The sequence below is a fragment of the Aquila chrysaetos genome, chromosome Z (assembly GCF_900496995.4).
Source record: "Aquila chrysaetos chrysaetos chromosome Z, bAquChr1.4, whole genome shotgun sequence".
In the NCBI taxonomy this organism is placed as follows: domain Eukaryota; kingdom Metazoa; phylum Chordata; class Aves; order Accipitriformes; family Accipitridae; genus Aquila; species Aquila chrysaetos.
Genome location: NC_044030.1, coordinates 66,570,544 through 66,589,974, shown reverse-complemented (window position 1 = coordinate 66,589,974; position 19,431 = coordinate 66,570,544). Strand labels below are relative to the sequence as shown.

At 38.8% G+C, this 19,431-nt stretch overlaps 1 protein-coding gene across 6 annotated transcripts in view; it reads right to left on the bottom strand.

Moving 5' to 3' along the window:
- PDE4D (phosphodiesterase 4D) overlaps nucleotides 1-19,431 on the bottom strand; it is a 659,227-nt gene that overhangs the window by 66,325 nt on the left and 573,471 nt on the right. The gene's annotated exons all lie outside the window — the stretch shown is intronic.

Sequence of the window (19,431 nt, the reverse complement as noted above, 5' to 3'; positions counted from 1 at the left end):
TGAAACCCACAGAAGGATTTTTTTTCCCCTCATATTTTCTTTTAGAAGCCCCGCGCCAAATGCTTCGCATTGATTTATGTGGTGCCACACTCTTTCATATTAACTGATGACCTGCCCCTAATTTTTAGGTAGATGAAATAAAAGAAATCAAAAGTAGGGTAAGAACAAAAAGGTGCAGGTGAGATACATTACAGTAATGATGAATCCACCTTATTCTGGAGCTTTTTTTTAAGATTGCCCAACATTTTCTTTTCTCCTCTCATGTATATAGGTCCAAATTAGAACTAATGGGAAACTTTTTTCCATCCCAGAAAATCTTTGAGATTTAAAGAAAACCCAAAACATATACATATCTCACTCTACAGAAGGGTAACACCCAATTGGTTCAAAGTTTTGGAGTTTTTTTCCCCTGAAATGCAATAAAAGAAAATCTTACCCTAATATAGCCTGATTATTATGCAACTGTCCTAGAACAGAGAAGGTTCAAAATTTTGTACTAGTTTCCCACATCCTGTGTAAGCGTCCTGAATGCAGGGTTGTTGACTATTTTTGAGGTGGATCTGTTGATTTTTTCCTGCTCAAGTTCTTCTGGTATGGATAAATAATAAAAAAGAAGCTTCTCCCATCCTAGCCCTGCAAATGATTGGTATCTCTATGGTTCAACTCTTTACTGATTTATACAAAGTGGAGCAGCTCCAAGAGAAGATGCTGAGATGCACACCACAACCGCATTGTTTTAGATTCCTCCCCTTCCTCATTATCAGGGGGATGGGGAGATACTTCAGCATGGAAATTCCCTTGTATTGCTATTTTCTTAACACTAAGGGAGCTTAGAAATTTTTCCCAGAGTACACTTCAGTGATACTGGTACACTTCCACAAAAGTTTTTGGGTTTTGAAAATGATTATTTTCGAGTGAAAAATAAAACTAAGATTTCTGAACCTCTGAAGATAATCACCTACATTTGGCAGTTGGTCTGGGATCTGAGCAGAGGCAATTGCTATAGGTTTCATAGTGCTACCTGGGGCTCATGTGCAAATTTGCCCTGAGAATGAAGGAGCCTTAACAAGCTCACTAATGATTCCCCATCAGTGCTGCAAAAGGAAACTTGGCACAGTAAAGAATCAAATACTTCTTTCTCAAAATGTTTGATTTCCTAACAGCAAGAAAGAGCTCTGTGGACTAAAGATCCGTACTTTATGACTCAATTCATCATTAAAAGCACACTGTCCTTAATCCTTGGACACTCATCTATGCAAAGAGATGATTTCAACATGTCAACAGGTTCTCCTCCTGCCCCCCCGCCCCTGCCTCCCTTTCTTTTTTTCCTTAAAGATGAGGTTTGTTAGTCATCTCTTAAGGTTATTTTTACCAGGTGAACTAGACCTGTCCCAATTTCAAAACATCATTTGTATAAGACTCTCTCATCTACATGGGTTTCAAAGGAAATACTGGAACGTACCTAAATAAACACAGATAACTGTATTTTTCACTATGGATAACTTCTGTCCTCTTTGTGCACAAATCTGTAGCTGGACCTTATAGCTCTGTCACAATATCCTACACAAGAACTGCACTGTCTGTTCTAGGATACAAAACCAAGCAGAAATCCACAGAGCTAAGTGCAAAACCATTAAAATTCTGCAACTCAAGGTATAAATATGAAGGCAGCAGGAATATACAGACATTGCAGTAAGAGAGTAATTAGTTGTCCAGACCTGAGAGATGTGGTGAAAGTCATCTGTGGGTTTTCTGTCAGCAAGGAGGGTTTAATCAAAGGAAATCTCTTCTTTAAACGTTGTCAGGAAGAAAACAGCTTTTTTGTAATTCAGATATAGCCTACATTTTTTTATTTTGTTCCACCTTCTCCTAATAACCTCTCTAAACAAATAAATATTTTGCCAATAATTGCAAACATTTTTCCCATTAGCATTTTAGAGGACAATTTCTAATTTTGTACACTTACATAACAACATTTATCAACATTTATTACAGCAAGCTTGACCTTAATAAAGACTACTTCTTGTTGAAACTCAAAAAAGAATCATTCAGGATGGCTGCTCATTGCTTGGGCCACGACAGTCTGGACTGTTGCAGTTGCCAGCAGGTCCTTGACAGCAGTGCTGTGCAGCTCTTGCAATTTTTAAAGCAACTTGAAAGGGGCCATTATAACATTTTGAAAGAGGAACAAATTGCATTTCTTTTAAAATAAATAATAATAGTGTTGAATCTAATAAGAACTTCAACGCAGTACCTTCCTTTAATGGTGTAAGAGTGGATTAACTAATCATATCTAAATTATATCTGTTTTTCTCGACACTGACACACAAGAGTAGTGGCATGGCATTTACAGATTGGTTCAGTGCACTGCACAACTGCTAATAAAAACTTATATAGATCATAGGACCTACCTGAAACTACAAGAACAATTTAGCCATGAATGTTTTTCCAGGCAAGCCAGCCATGTCTACAAACACCAACTTCACATCTTGACAAATATATAGTAATATTTTAAACTGCCAGCCATGTGACTGCCTACTAGCTACTGTAGCTCAGTGTTGATTTAGAGGAAAGTACACCAACTCCTGATTTAGGAGCACTTTCTCCTGCTGCATGTTCCTGAACGCACTATGTCGGTGTGACCCAACATGACTCTACATTTCCTTTGAGACCTGACAAGTTAAAAACTTCTGGTAAAATGGTTTTATTCTGCCTGGCAAATCTTGCTTAGTCATCAGTTAGAACCAGTTTCAAAAGCACTAGCTGTTTCTTCATAGCATTTTAGCTAATTTTAAATTAACTAGATTTATGTGTGTCGTTTGATAAAGCAAGTGATGCTGTGCCCAGGCAAATCAGCACTGGCTTTTTTGGTTTGGTTTTGGTTTTTTGGTTTTGTTTTGGTTTGGGTTTTTTTTCCAGAATCTATTTAGCAACCTTCCATGTTATGGAAAGTTCACTATGATATGGTGCTCAGGTCACAGAAAGTTTTACTACAGCTCAGTTTCTTTAACTCTTGCTTAGGAACAAGAGAAGTTTATAAAACAACAGGAAAAGGCATCAAAAAAGAGGCAGCACAGCAGATAGCTCTCAAGTGTAAGCAAGTCAGTCATTGCTAAACAGATTCTCACAAAACTACCTTTATTATACCTTCATTGGTATTTTTGTATTTTGCAGTATTTGTTCATTAGTTTTAATTTACTAGCATTTTTGTATTTTTTATATATATGTTCATATATATAGTTAGTTGTTTCCATGCTAGTCATACTTTCATAGACCTCTATCATGTATGATAAACATTTTTATGCACTTGAGCACATTTGTCCTTCCAAAACCTATATAAAATTACCTGGTGCTCAAACATGGGCCATGGAGAAATGTCCTCTTCCATCACAGCCCAAATCTGCTCAGTAATAGCTCCTTGCTGTAAATTACTAATGTCACCACATTGCTGGTAGAAGAGGTTTAAGAGAGCTAACATGCTTGAAACAAGAAGAGCTAAACACCTCAAGCAGTTTAAATTGCTGATCTGAGCTAAATTAGCTGATTTTGTCTGGAGCATATTAGGAAGAGCACATAGAAATTACTTCACTGTGAAACAAATTTGGGCAGTAACTTTTAGCAGTCTGTAGTAACCTCTGTGACGAGAACCTGAAAGAAGACATTTGCCTACAGCTTTAAATAGTGATATTTCCCTAAAAGCTCAAAAAGAAAACAAAGTAAGACCTGTGGTGCTCCTCAATTCTCAAGTCTCAAGACTTCAGCTTGAGAACAACTATGCTTGTTGCTCTACTTATTCAACAGAAAAGTAGTTACTTCTCACAAGCTGACACAATGAAAGTTGGTGGCTTTACTACAAAGTTGTTCCTGCAACCCCATAAAATCTCTGATATATGTACTTTATTGTACAGCTATTTATTCAGGAACTGTTAAAAACATTTTCTTGCTTGCATAATTCATCTATATTGATAGAACAACTCTTGGTTACATCTGAGACTACAAGAAAAGAGTGAACACCTTTTACCTTTTCACCAGAATTCCCTTTAAAACTCAAAATATTTTTTTGTTTCACAAACTATCACTATGATCCAAAAAAGAAGTATAAAAACCAGGAAATGAAACTTTCTGAGAATTCATCTATACACCAGACCTTTGGCTACATGCAAAGACATACACTGCATTAGTATAAATGAGTGGAAGCAATTCACAAAATACTTTCGGTTTTGGATGTCTGCCTACGTTTAAATCTTTTGGTCAACCTCAACCAAACCGAGCAGAGGTGTAGAGGTTTCAAACATACTAGATTCTGGTAAGTTTCTTGAAAATAAGTCACCAACTAAAGGGAAAATCTTTATTAATCCTTCTACTGAGTTTAGCGATGTACAATGTGCTCACTGTACCTGTAGAGCATACAGAAGCTGCAAAGGAGAGAGGGCTATGCATTGGTAGGGAAAACATCCACTGGAAGTTGTACCTATTAGAAAAAAGGAATCTAATAGTCAGAAATAAATCCGTAGGAAACCAAGCATTGCTAAGCCTGCTGCTCGCAGAAAAATCTGTTTTCTAAAAAAAAATCTCATTAAAGGTTTTTTAGCTGATCATTTCATGAGGTCATGGGAGTTTTTTTAATGTCATCTTAAGAATTCTGGATATTTTTTTCATTTTTGCCAAATGAAATCAGTAAAAGTCCTGAATAACTCTTCTTCTTTCTTCCCGTTATAAAATCCAGTTTCAGTACCCTACATGGATGTGCCTGCTTCTGTGATAATATTGACTGTGGTGGTGATAGACACAGAAGGTGCCCAGCTTTTCTCTGAGCTCTCACAGAGACTTCCCTCACAAGAGAAGGAAGGCAGTTAGGAGGGAAAGTGATCTTTTTATTTACAAGCTGATAAAATATGGTAAAGGCAAACATGAGAACATACGGGACACAGCAACGGCATTTTTATTTCCATGAGGAAAGTAATTCCTAAGCAGATAAGGTATTTTCTCCATGTACTAATGCATTTAGTGTCAGAGATGTGAAGTTACAAGTCAATTCTTTCAAGTAACAGATACAAGAAAATGCAGGAGCTGGCTGTACTTTCTGTACAAAACTGACTGCCTAAGCCATTTTTGTGGTGTTGGTGCTGAGAAGCCAAGAACCAGCGGTAAAGAACAGATGGTATAGCCATTGTATGAAATACAGCCTTTGTTTTAAAAAACAAAACCAAATACCTAACTCAAATCCTAATTTAAGGTATGAGTGAATGGAGCTTCTAAAGAATCTTCTAATCTGTCAAAAAAGTGGAATAAATTGAAAAAAATACTTGTAATCTTTAAAAGAGTTGTAAGAAGCAGAGAGGAATCACTGCCCCCTCTGTGCCTCTCCCAGCAGTTACTGAGAGGCTGTTGGTGGGATGTCACTCTTGTCCTTGGCAGCCCTTGCCTCAGTCTCAAAAGTATAAAACAAAATAATGCAAAGTTTGTACATATGTTCCCGAGAATGGATCAAAAATACTTTGCAGAGGATAATATAAAAGACAAAGAACCTCTAATAAGTAAAAATCAAAGCAGAAATTGAAAAACCCAATATCATGTAAAAAAAAAACCAAACCACTAAATTGAACCATGGAAGTAATCCAAAACCTTTTTTTTTTTTTTTTTTACGGAAGGAAAAAAATGAGTAACAGTTTAGTCCCAATAACAAAATTCACATGTGGACTTCAACATTTCCAGTGATTCCATGTTAAAATCAAAATAAAACGTCTTCAGTTCTGGCAGCCAACACTGTATTTCTCCTGCAACAATTAGACCACCAGCAGCTGAATGAAGCAGAGCTCCTCTACACATTACTGATGAAATCAGCCCACGTAAGGGAAAGACAAGTCTTTCAAATTTTGTCAGGGAAGAACAGACATTTTAAACTATTTTCAGTTAAAATGCAGGTACTGGAAATTAAGATAAATACAATTTTTAAACTCTGTTACGTGTCTTATATTTTAGGGACTTCAGTTCATCTTTGAACTTGGGCAAAAATGCGCTACTGCCAACTGCTTTTTGAGGGGAGAGATCGAATAATGTGGAGGAGGAAAGTGGTAGTTTAAAATCGGCTATTGCGTGAACTAACAGATACTTTGTAATAGGAGATATAAAGACAGTAAAAGAACAGATTAAGAAGCAGCACAACAGGATGGGTGAGCAACATTCTTCCAGAAAGAGGCAAATACCAGTAACTTCCAGTGAGGGCAACCCAAACTCATGGTGTCCTTTTAATTGCAAAGGGAGCTCATGCAACACCTGAAGGAAAGAGAGACCCGCAGTCAGTGTGTCTCCAAAAGTAAGAGGAAGTGGAAGCTCCAAGGAAAACATGTGGGTCCCTTCATTTCCACCTGCTTAGTCTATACTGGGTACCTGTCCAATAAAGAATTGATGCTAAAGGCCCTTAAAAGAAGTATCTGTTGGTTTTGATGGCAGCATATACACCAAGCTTCCTGAATGTACTAGAGGCAAGCCTCTCAGGGAAGGGGTTAAAAAATACCAAATAGAGTTTATGATGAACATTTTGTTTGATTGTTTTCAAAGTGATTGTTGTAAATACTGAAATTCAATGAAGTATATATGAGCTGATTGAAAAAGAGTAAGATTAGCTATAAAACAAGAAGAGATACACAACTTGGCCAGACTCCAGAATGCGTGTCCTGGTTTCAGCTGGGATAGAGTTAATTGTCTTTCTAGTAGCTGGTACAGTGCTATATTCTGAGTTCAGTATGAGAAGAACGTTGATAACACTGATGTTTTAAGTTGTTGCTAAGTAATGTTTAGTCTAAAGTCAAGGATTTTTCAGCTTCTGATGCCCAGCCAGCAAGAAGGCTGGAGGGGCACAAGAAGCTGGGACGGAGGACAGCCAGGGCAGCTGACCCAAACTGGCCAACAGGGTATTCCATACCATGTGGTGTCACATCTAGTATAGGAACTGGGGGGAGGGAGGGGCGGGGAGCATCACCGCTCGGGGACTAACTGGGTGTCGATCGTCAGGTGGTGAGCAATTGCACTGTGCATCATTTGTATATTCCAATCCTTTTATTATTACTATTGTCATTTTATTAGTGTTATCATTATCATTATTAGTTTCTTCTTTTCTGTTCTATTAAACCATTCTTATCTCAACCCACGAGTTTTACTTCTTTTCCCGAATCTCTCCCCCATCCCACTGGGTGGGGGGGGAGTGAGTGGCTGCGTGGTGCTTAGTTGCTGGCTGGGGTTAAACCACGACAATGAGACAAGGAATTTTCCAAAAGGGAAAAAAGAAAAAGGGAAGAAGTTTGTCCTGGTTTCAGCTGGGATAGAGTTAACTGTCTTCCTAGTAGCCGGTATGGTGCTATGTTCTGAGTTCAGTACGAGAAGAATGTTGATAACACTGATGTTTTCAGTTGTTGCTAAGTAGAGTTTAGACAAATGTCAAGGATTTTTCAGCTTCTCATGCCCAGCCAGCGAGAAAGGTGGAGGGGCACAAGAAGTTGGCACAGGACACAGGCAGGGCAGCTGACCCAAACTGGCCAACAGGGTATTCCATATCATATGACGCCACATCTAGTATAGGAACTGGGAAGTGGGGGCGGGGAATCGCCGCTCGGGGACTAGCTGGGTGTCGGTCGGCGGGTGGTGAGCAATTGCACTGCGCATCATTTGTACATTCCAATCCTTTCATTATTGCTGTTGTCATTTTATTAGTGTTATCATTATCACTATTAGTTTCTTCTTTTCTGTTCTATTAAACCGTTCTTATCTCAACCCATGGGTTTTGCTTCTTTTTCCCAATTTTCTCCCCCATCCCACTGGGTGGGGGGGAGTGAGTGAGCGGCTGTGTGGTGCTTAGTTGCTGGCTGGGGTTAAACCACGACAAAGTTATAAACTGAAAAATAGTAATTAGATCATAAAACTTTTCAACAGGAAAAGAACAGCAGTTAAAGCCTCAGCTCCAGTGAATTCTTGCACAAAATTCCCACTGATTGCAACCGACCAGAATTTCACTGACAAGCCACTCCATAGACTTGTCAGGAGCGATAGCAGGCGTGATGAAAAGAGGTGGCAAAATGACAGTGCTGGTTGTGGTTTTTTTTCAGGATTTGAGACATAAGCTGCTACAATATAATAATTTGTTTACATCTCAGATTACCTTTTTTAATGAGGAGTTTCCAAGAATCGCCATCCAACATGCCACTAATGTTAGCTCTAGTTGGATATAACTCGTTTTTTCTAAAAGATACTGAAAAATTACTATTTTAAAGGCTACTTTTGGAAAACTTTCCATGAGAAATACAGTGTGCAGTGCACATTAGTGTGCAGAGCTGCTGCTTGTACCATCTGGTAAATTGCACATCATACCTTTGTGGGGAATTTCAGACTTGTGACATTCAAAATTGATTATTTCAAAAGGCATGTTTACTTAGTAGAAACAAACTCGTAGCAAACATTACAAGTAAAGTAGCTGAACCTTCTGCCGTAAGAAATACTAAATCAGGCTTCGATTATTAGGTAAACTGTCTTAACCTCTGTGACATAACTAATGTAGCACTCTAAATCACATCTTTATCTTAATGGATTTTGTAACCTGTTTTAACCTTAGAACAGTGTTCTGCTTTAAATTCCATTTGGTCTAGTGTAAAGGGCATTGTTTTTTTAAGGCAATAAGAGTGTTTTATACTCATGGGTATAGTTTTAACACCTTATTCTCTAAAAGCACAGTAAGTGTCTGCAAGTGTAGAAAAATAAAGGGCTACATCTTAGCCAATAGGTAGGTATCAGTGATTTTAATAGTGGCACACTGATTTACTGCAGCTAAGGATGGGATCCATAGCTTGCATTTGTTTACACATTGTAGTACAATATACAAAGACAACTGAATTCAAAGTCATGAGTAAAAGCTAAATAAATACGTAAAATCAGTTCAAGCAAACATGACAAGCCATGTGTTCCTGTGAGATTAGACAAGTGGTCAAGGTAATGAAATGTGCAAGGCAAAAATGAGGGTTTCACATAAGCTGCAATGTTAACTCGTAATAACACAAACCTTAAAATTGTTCACTGTCAACACAGAAGGGGTTTCACAAAGAGAAATAACAGAATATTAGGTGTTTTTTTAAGAGGAATCATAACCTCTTTTTCAAATTGTATGATTATTTCCTTAGCAAATAATTTACTTCAACATTTATTTTTTTTTTTAAATAAAACTAAACAAACAAATCAGAACAAGAGAATTGGTTCCCCAAAGCAGATCACTCCATGGCTGACTGCTGGCTGCAGCAGCTTGTCCCAGCTTAAATGGGGCTGCAATTTTGAATTTTAAAAAAACCTTAAATCTTGTGTACACCAAGCCCTAAGACATTAGGTATTGTAAAGATTCGATGCCCTTGCTTTGTCAAAAGCCATGCACTGGATTATTCAGTGATTTCCCCTCTCTGTGAGAAGAGTGCATCCAGCATGCTGGGGCACACATAACCCACATTCTTGCATCTTGTTTTTGGCTTGTCAGGATGTGCAACTGGGAAGGACAGACAGGATTTCTGCTACCAGCTTGGCAGAATCCCTGACCTTGGCTCAGCGCTGGTGGCCCCACTTGCCAGGTGCAGGTGGGCAGTGAACTGCAGCTCAGGCTGCCCCGGTGCATCTGGCACATGGAGTCACAGGATGGGAAAGACCGTTGTGGTGTGCTGTGTGCTGGGGAGCTCGCAGTAGGAAGGTATGTCCAGTATATGAAATCAAACGATCTGATTTCCTCCTCTGGTCAGGTTCAGTGAAGCCAGACGACATGCATCTTTCAGTCATCAGAGTTGTGCATTTTGTCCTTCCTGCCAGTGGTATTTCTCCTACAGAACTTCTGTCCTGTAAAACCCTGGGCACAACTCTTAACTTCTTTTGGGGTCAGGTGTTTTGTGAAGAAATAAAACTGAAATGTGAAGACTGCAGTGGAACCACCATTTGCCTTGTTCAGAGCTTGGTCTAATTCATAACATGGCAAAATGATAATTTTAAAAATCAGTTGCTTTTGACTGAAGTTTTGTTTTGAATGGAAAGGCAAAGCATATCAGCTACCTTATGCTGGATTGACTTTGTTAGTATATCATTGCCAATAAACAAAATAATGAACATCAGGGAAATGAAAAGTACAGCATTGAAGGGATGGTTCTACACTATTGGTTCCTGGTGGCAATGCTGGCATAGGTTGTTCTGTCCTTGCTCTGATGACTACAGTCATTGTTAGCCATCTGCATCTTCCTTTGGGGACACATGGTGATATAGACAAGAGGACCAGACTTGCTAAAAATAACTCCGCAAAACCCAGTTATTTTTAACCTGGCTAAGTTCTTACCAGATTATTTTGTGCCTTCATAAACAATAGCACTGGCACAGATGAGGAGATGGCCTCAGGATAGGAAAGAATGGCTTGGGACAGAGTGTAGGTCTCTTGATGCTGGCACTGTGGCCAAGGTATGTGGAAATGTGGTCTCTGTGGAATGACCATTCACCAGCAGAACAGTTTCATTAGAATTTAAGAATACAGATTTGGACCAATAACAGAACAGTGAAAATAATTTTGTTTGCAGGTGTCTCATGCCCCATGCCACTGCCCAGAACACTATCCTGGGCCATGAAAAGCAAGTCTTATGGTGACACAGTACCCCAGAAAGAATTGAGTCAGACAACGGGACTCATTTCTGAAAACAACCTCATAGACACCTGGGCCAAAGACAATGGAATTGAGTGGGTATATCACATCCCCCCCTATCATGCACCAGCCTCTGGGAAAATCAAGTGGTACAAATGGACTGTTAAAGACTACATTGAGAGCAATGGGGGCTGGGACCTTCAAACATTGGAATACACGTTTAGCAAAAGCCACCTGGTTAGTTAACAGTAGGGGATCTGCCAGTTGGGCTGGCCCTGCCCAATCAGAACTTTTATGTACTGTAGAAGCGGTCAAGTCCCTGTAGTGCACATAAAAAACATGCTAGGGAAGACAGTCTGGCTTACTCCTGCCTCAGGCAAAGGCAAACCCATTCGCGGGATTGCTTTTGCTCAAGGACCTGGGTGCACTTGCTGGGTGACGTGGAAGGATGGGGAAGTCCAATGTGTGCCTCAAGCGGGTTTGATTTTAGGTGAGAATAGTCAATGAATTAAATTGTATGATGTTAATTGCTATATAACCCAGTGTCCTGGTTTCAAGTGGGATAGAGTTAATTGTCTTCCTAGTAGGTGGTATAGTGCTGTGGTTTTGAGCTCAGTATGAGAAGAATGTTGATAACACTGTTTTCAGTTGTTGCTAAGTAATGTTTAGTCTAAAGTCAAGGATTTTTCAGCTTCTGATGCCCAGCCAGCAAGAAGGCTGGAGGGGCACAAGAAGCTGGGACGGAGGACAGCCAGGGCAGCTGACCCAAACTGGCCAACAGGGTATTCCATACCATGTGGTGTCACATCTAGTATAGGAACTGGGGGGAGGGAGGGGCGGGGAGCATCACCGCTCGGGGACTAACTGGGTGTCGATCGTCAGGTGGTGAGCAATTGCACTGTGCATCATTTGTATATTCCAATCCTTTTATTACTATTGTCATTTTATTAGTGTTATCATTATCATTATTAGTTTCTTCTTTTCTGTTCTATTAAACCATTCTTATCTCAACCCACGAGTTTTACTTCTTTTTTCCAACTCCCTCCCCCATCCCACTGGGCGGGGGGGAAGTGGGTGAGTAGCTGCGTAGTGCTTAGTTGATGGCTGGGGTTAAACCACAACACCCAGCCACTGTATGTCCTCATTACTTTAATTGTTATATGCTATATCAATGGTATTACAGTGAGAATCACTTAGATTAACAAAGAATGAACTTTGATAAAACTGAGCGAAGTGCAGTAGTGATGGAACCAGAACTGCCTTCACCATGCAACAATCCAACACTACACACCAACCTCCTGCTGCGCCCAACGTCACCCGCCCATCGTGCCACACCAAAGCCTGATCCTGCTCTGCCGACTGAGCAGACTTCGCACCACCTCTCCTGCCCAGAAAGACTGGTATGACAGACACAGCCCAAAGCCATGGACTAAATGAACTGAATGGACATTTTATAGGGGTGGCCCATGGACTAAGGGAATGGTATCTGTATGTGTATATATAAATAAAAGGACAGGAAAGGTGATGGTGATTAATTGGATGTATTGGAAAGTATGCACCTGAGCATGACATAAACGGTATAGAATAAGGGGTGGATACTGTCCTGGTTTCAGCTGGGACAGAATTAATTTTCTTTCTAGTAGCTGGTATAGTGTTATATTTTGGATTTAGTATGAGAAGAATGTTGATAACACACTGATGTTTTCAGTTGTTGCTAAGTAGTGTTTATACTAAGTCAAAGATTTTTCAGCTTGTCATGCCAGCCAGCAAGAAGGCTAGAGGGGCACAAGAAGTTGGGAGGGGACACAGCCAGGACAGCTGACCCAAACTGGCCAAAGGGGTATTCCATACCATGTGACAACATGCCTAGTATATAAACCGGGGGGAGTTGGCCTGGGGTGGGGGGGTGGATCGCTGCTCAGGAACTAACTGGGCATCCGTCGGCAAGTGGTGAGCAACTGCATTGTGCATCACTTGTTTTGTATATTCCAATTCTTTTATTATTGTAATTTTTTTATTATTGTCATGTATCATTACTACTACTACTACTACTACTACTACTACTGCTGCTGCTACTATTTTCTTTCTTTCTGTCCTATTAAACTGTCTTTATCTCAACCCACGAGTTTTACTGTCTTTTTCCTGATTCTCTCCCCCAACCCACTGGGTGGGGGGCAGTAAGCGATCAGCTATGTGGTGCTTAGTTGCTGGCTGGGGTTAAATCACAACAGCAGGCTTGCAAAAAACGGTTCATATCAAAGCACAGTTCTGCACTTTCAGTGAAATGTACAACATTGGGGGAACACTTGCTAAACACTAGGCTCTTGGTTGCCATAGGAATAGTTTTCCAGTAAGTGGAAACTGGCCAATCCTTGTGTCAGAAAATTAGCCATCCTCAGACTGATTCTTTAAATGGTAACTCCTTAAGGCAGATGCTAATAAATCTTGATATTGGTACTCTAAAGGTGATACAGCTTAGACAATTGCCAGCTTTGACTATGGATAGGTAAAGACCTAAGTAGTTTGAAGTCTTTGAGCTCTTCCTTGAGGACTAGGAGAAATAAACTCTCCCATCCCTTTGCACTGAAGGAGAAAAATATCACAGCACAGTCTGAAAGAGTATGTATAGATCAAGAGTGGGGGAAGCACATAAAAAGTGTTTGAAGACAAGAAGATAAGACAGATTCAACTGACCAAAGAACTCTAATGTCTCTACATGTTACAGATCACAAATCTGAACTGGCACAAGCCTGCTTTTGAGGACATTGCTAAAGTTTAGTAAATAGCATCTATATCAAGCTCTAAAAATTCTTCTGGCAATCCACACAGTGCACCACAACTACTCTTGCCATCAACCTCTGTGTGCCAGCAAACAGGTTTTTAGATTTAACAAAAAGTCACAAGAATGACTGGCAGAATATGACAATCATTAGAAAAGCAAATGGAAAGAAAAATTACTCAGATTAATTTCCATCTATTCCAAAGAAACCTGAGACTATAGCTGGAAATGACGATCCCTTTCTTGAGTGCTGCATGTAGCTTGTTTAATAAACATATAAGGAGCCAGAAAACAGGAAGCTCAGCTTGCCACTGCAGACTAACGAAATGCTTTGAACTACAGGCAATATGCACACCCAAATTACATACTGTGATACTCACAATATTTGAGCTGCTCCACAACGCAAAAGCCAATTATTCTTGGCAAACATCCTCATCATGCCTTCCAGCTCCCCATCATTCACATGTGGAGTAGTGCCACATCAAAAGAACCCAGCCATAAATTCTATAAATCCTTACAGATGAAGATCAAGTGAAAAAAATACTCAACCTTTTGGAGCAAGTAAGATTTCAAATAGAGTAGCACTTATCTGCTCAGAGGTGTTATCAGTATACTTCTTTGCAAGAAAGAAGAATACCTAAAAATTCAGTTTAGATAAACTGATGATGCATATCAGTCTAATACTGACTTTTTGTTATACTATAGAGCAATAAAGTGAGGCAATGGGAAATACAAATTACATTAAATGAAAAAGATCAAATATCTAACTTTTTATGAACATTAGTTGGTGTCAGCTGGATTAATTACACATACTATAAAAATTCACAAGAAATTCACAACTGAACTTGAAGTCTCTAGTGCTACTTACTGCAGACCATTAGTTTAAGAGACAGTCCATGACCTAAAATACTCATATTCCAACAGACAGAGAAGCACAAAGGAGCAAAATGAGTTGCCCAAGTCTATAGTACATACCTTGTTTGTCCCACAACTGTGACCAGAAGGCAGGTTTCTGAAACGCAGTCCAGGATTCCACCAAGGAATCACACTGCCGCAGAAGTGATTAAAAATGGTTCACAGGTACACTGTTACTTTCAAAATCTTCTCTTTTCCTTCATAAAACAAGAATAATTTGGGGACACAATTTGACTTGCAGCTTCAGCTACACGAGAATCATTTTGGGGTAAAATTTGACATGCAGCTCAAATTAATATGGTAGTGACGACAAGCTCTCAGAGAAAATAAAAGACCTATCTAACTCAAGTGTTCCATAACACTGCACCACCAAGGGCTGTGATACTTGAATGACAGTCTTCAATGTACCCAAAAGAGCAAATTGTTATGCTTGGGAAGGGAGCAAGTGTTCCAATAATATCTGCTGCAATAACTAAGAATATAGGAGCTTCCAGTTGAGCCAGCTAGGGAATCAAACTAAAGAATCAAGATCTGCTTGCTTATCATAAGAAAAACTTCACTGTTAGCAAAACAGTTAGGTGGAAGAAAGAACTCCTGAAAGAAGAGAATGTGAGAAGAAATGCAATCTCTTTAGCATTCAGAAGGAATATGATATACTTGTTGGGCTGTCTGTGTGCTAACAAAGGCCATAACTTGGTGATAGAAACACAATTAGTGGCTTACAATAGAGTCATCAGCCAACAGACCTGCGTCAGGCCCAGAAAAAAGCAAAGTTTGGGCAAAGAAAGAAACACATTGGTGCCACATAGATAATTTTAAAGGGGATTGTACAATCAGCTCTGCCAGAAAATAAAATTTACCACTAGGAAAGCAAGGACATCAATATTATAAGCTTTTAATCAATGCAACCAACACAACGAAAGCCCTCAGATGCTTGGGCTATGCAGTGAAATGTGACACAGAAGGTAGATGCTGAAAGAAAAGCATTCATAAAGGAAGTTTGTTCTCTGTTGTTCCATGGAGAAATTCGAAGTGCAAGAAAACAGTCAATTTTCTCAGTTTTGTAATATTTTTCTTAAGTTCTAAATTCTAAATTATCTGAGAAACAGATTAAAATTATTTCAGCAAAATGTCTAACATTTGCTAACACCTGGTTGTATGTTTAAATATAAAAATATACTTTTATAATATATCACTTAAGCTGGCATTGGCTGTTGGATGGGGTAACAGCACATTGAACTCAACAGTGAAGCATGAGGCCAAAACCCAGATGTTACTTGGAACCAGGGACTGTGTTCAGCTAATCCACCACAAATGCAGCTCCTATCAGCTGAAAGTGGTCCTGAATCAAATAATTGGAGATAGAAAGTTTTATTATCCTATTACAAACTCCCAGATGATTCAGTTCTGACATGCACTAGGGCACAGCTAAAGCACATTCCACAGGATTAGTAATTCATATTTTAAATGTTTTTTGAAATTTACAGACAACTGATACCCAAACGAAAAAGGCTGTCATGGGGCAGCACGGAACCACTGTATTTGACATCGTAACTCCCACAGACGACCGCAGCAATGGGGTATGTCCTTAGATCCTCACACTTGGCAATGTCCTAAAAGAAGACTAAGGTTAATCTTCCCGGACTCCCAAATTCCCTCACAGTTTCTCTCCTACTTTAATACAAATTAGAGCAGTCTTGGTTTATTCATGATTTGCAATAATTCAGATTACTTCTGTTTACTATTTTAGATGATCAAATAATTCAGCTAGTATCTTTAACAGTAGTTTCTTTTTAGCATTAAACTGAAATCACAGCTCTAATTGCTCCTGAAATTCAGCAGCAAGCTTAGGATTCTCTTACTATATTTTCTTCCTGCTTTTTACACAGACCATTAGTTTATACTCCCTATACATAAACTACAAAGGATTTCAGTGCACTACTCTACTTTATAAATCCTCATTGAGAAGCACTGCACAATCTGCCCAGATTAGCATTTTTACTGGTGTAATGGCACTCGATTAAAGTCTCTAATATGCACAAACATTCAGAACCACTCACCCAAATTCACCCCATCCACAACAGCAAAGCGTGTGAAGCCACTCAGTGGTGGGACATTGGAGAAGCATCAAACCCTTGCCCCACGCTGCCATTTAAAGATCTGATACCAGAAAGCAGTTTATCACTATGCACCTGCACACCTAAATTCAGAGTTTGCCCTGTCATGTCTTACAAACTCAGTATATAAGCCTCCTTTACACAAATACCTAATTACAAATCTCCATGAACATCCATGAGTAGTGTATCTCTGAGTTTAACATTAATTTCTCCTTAGCTTTGATTATAAATATCCTTTTGAAAGGATTTTAACATCCATTATTTAACCTTTCTTTTGATGAAAGACTGAAATACAAATTCTCGCCGAAGTGCAAGCTGTTCTTCAAGTTCCTGCACTCCAGCCACACCATGTGCAAAGTAAGGCTTTTACAGAAGGCTATTTCTGCTTATTTATTTGTTAAGCAGACTATAATTAAACAGAGAGAAACTATAGCATAAATACACTTTTCTGATTCCACATGGTGCCTCCTTCAGTCTGTGAAAGATTCCTAACAAACCAGTGCATGCTGCAACATAATTAAAATTAAAAATCCCACAACAACTATTACAACACTAATGAGGTAAAGAATAATGTCAGCCAACATCCTCTGGTAAGAAAGTTGAAAGAGTAACAGAGAGGATATATATAATGTCAATAGACTTCAAAGAGAGTGCCAAGTTTAAATGTAAACAAATGTAAAGCACTAGCAATAAAATTTTAATTAGTGGTTTACAGTGATGTCATCTAGCAGTCTGATGTCAGGCCGGAAGAAAACAAGATATGGGCAGTGGAGTAAACCACATCTGTCCAAAGTCCACAAGAAAGGACTGTGTTTTCTGCATACAACTAAACAAAAACAAACAAACAAATAAAAGCAGTAACCAGGGCAGGATGCTTATTAATTTTTTAAAAGCTATTACTCTGTAAGTGGCAGTGTATTCAAATTTTTTTTTTTTCTGCTTTGTCTGTTGGAACTTTCTGACACAAAGGGACATTTCTGTTACAGTTAACATAGTCCCATGCACATAATCTTAATGGAACAAAGAGATATTACTGATTTTATGTTTTCTTTCAGTTGCTTTTTTAATGTTCAGATAAAGTACCTAGAAAAAAAAGAATGTTTTATTATTCTATTTCCAAGTTAAACAGAAACATGACCTTTAAAAAGTGACTTCAGACTTCAGCCAGTATCAGCGAGTCCTGACCCTGCAAACTTTAATCACATGACAAAAATATGACAGCCTAACATCTTTAGTATTTTGATAGGCTCATGCAGAAGGTCCACCTGACCTCATTGCCTCTGTTACTGCCTTTGTATTTCTAATTATGTAGCAGAGGATAAATATTCAACATCCAGATTTAAAATTAGATCTTATAGCACACTTTGTTAAGTGTTAACCATGTTCTAGATTTAAGAATCTGCACAGGATGGAATTGGTGGAGTAAACAATGCACAGAAATTATATACTTGCTCATTACTTGTCAAAGTTGACTATATCAATAATCTTTTTTCCACAGGATACTTTTTAAATAATATGCAGATCTTTCACTATAAATGTTAATCCTTTAAGAAAAACTAAGAGTGTTTTTCTAACAGTCTGATTCTGAAAGGCCACAAAACAGCATCGTGCTGTTGTGTTTCAAAACAACATCGATACCAGAGATGTTGCATCATGAAAAAATCCAGGACACTGGCAAGAATCACCAGTTGCAAGAAAGCTGCTCTGCAAACTTCTCTGAAGGCGACTCTGCTGCACACGCTGCGCAGAATGGCAACCGCTCCAGGCAGCAGCTCAGACCGGAGCCAGCAGACTACCAAAGGCCACATGAAAGGACTAATCTTTTGTAACCTTGATCCATGTTGGCTGACTAGTCCCGGGAAACGTAGTCAGGCCTCTGCTTCTGTGACTCATGCCTTTATTACAGTATATATTTCTTGGTTAAATTGATTAGGCTGCACCATACATACTACCTTGTGTATTAATAACATACACTTCATCTGCAGCTTTATCATTGGGCTACATTTTATTACATGAAGTGATGTAAATGCAACCACTCCCATTCCTGGTAGCTCTTACACCTTTATGGTATTCATAAAAATATATGCCTGCATTGTGATGTTTTGAGCAAATATATCAGAAGTATGAAAGATAAAAGCCAATAATTAATTAATGTTTTGCTATCTAATTCAATAATGCACAAACAACCCATGGTAAATATTACAGACCAAGGCAGAGTCACTCTAGACTTATTTCAAGGACAGCTCAGTTACAATAAAACTACTCTAACAATTAATATATGTTGCAATAGTTCTGATACAGTGTAAAGATTTTAGACTGTAAATGAAATCAGGTCATGCACCAAATAAAGGAATATGGGTAATACCACTTGTCTTGTCCTTAGCTGTTATTTCATGGAGCAGAGTATCTATGTGCAGGAAAGTTGTCATCAAAAGGTTTTAGGCATATCACTTTGGAGAAATACAGAAAGTATCACTGTACATCATCCCTTTTTTTTTAATACATATCTGTCTTGTTCCCAAGAGATTTTATGGATAACTGAGCAAATAGGTATGATATTCATACAGCATCAGGCACATGATGTATAGGGTTAAGCTGAAGAAAGCTATAAAAGGGACTAGGAAAATGAATAGGAGCTAAGCAAACTCAGTGTTTTACAATGGGTCACGTGTCCTTAGCAAACAGGGGCATTCTGATTTCAGGTCAAGCACTGCTCTCAGAGAAATTACTTTAAAAGTATTTCATTTAAGTAATTCACTCCCACATCCATAAGCTATGGAAACTTAGTCATCTTATGCAGCATTCAGTTATAATCCAGTTATAAATTGCCACAATTAGACAGGCACAGATTGTTTCTTTTAGCTACATTTTCTAGACTACCTCATAATGTGTCCACTTTTCATTCTGAAAATGGGAACTGGTTCACATTGCTAACATGTGGATTTTCAGAGGTCACAGTGACACATGCAAAGTCA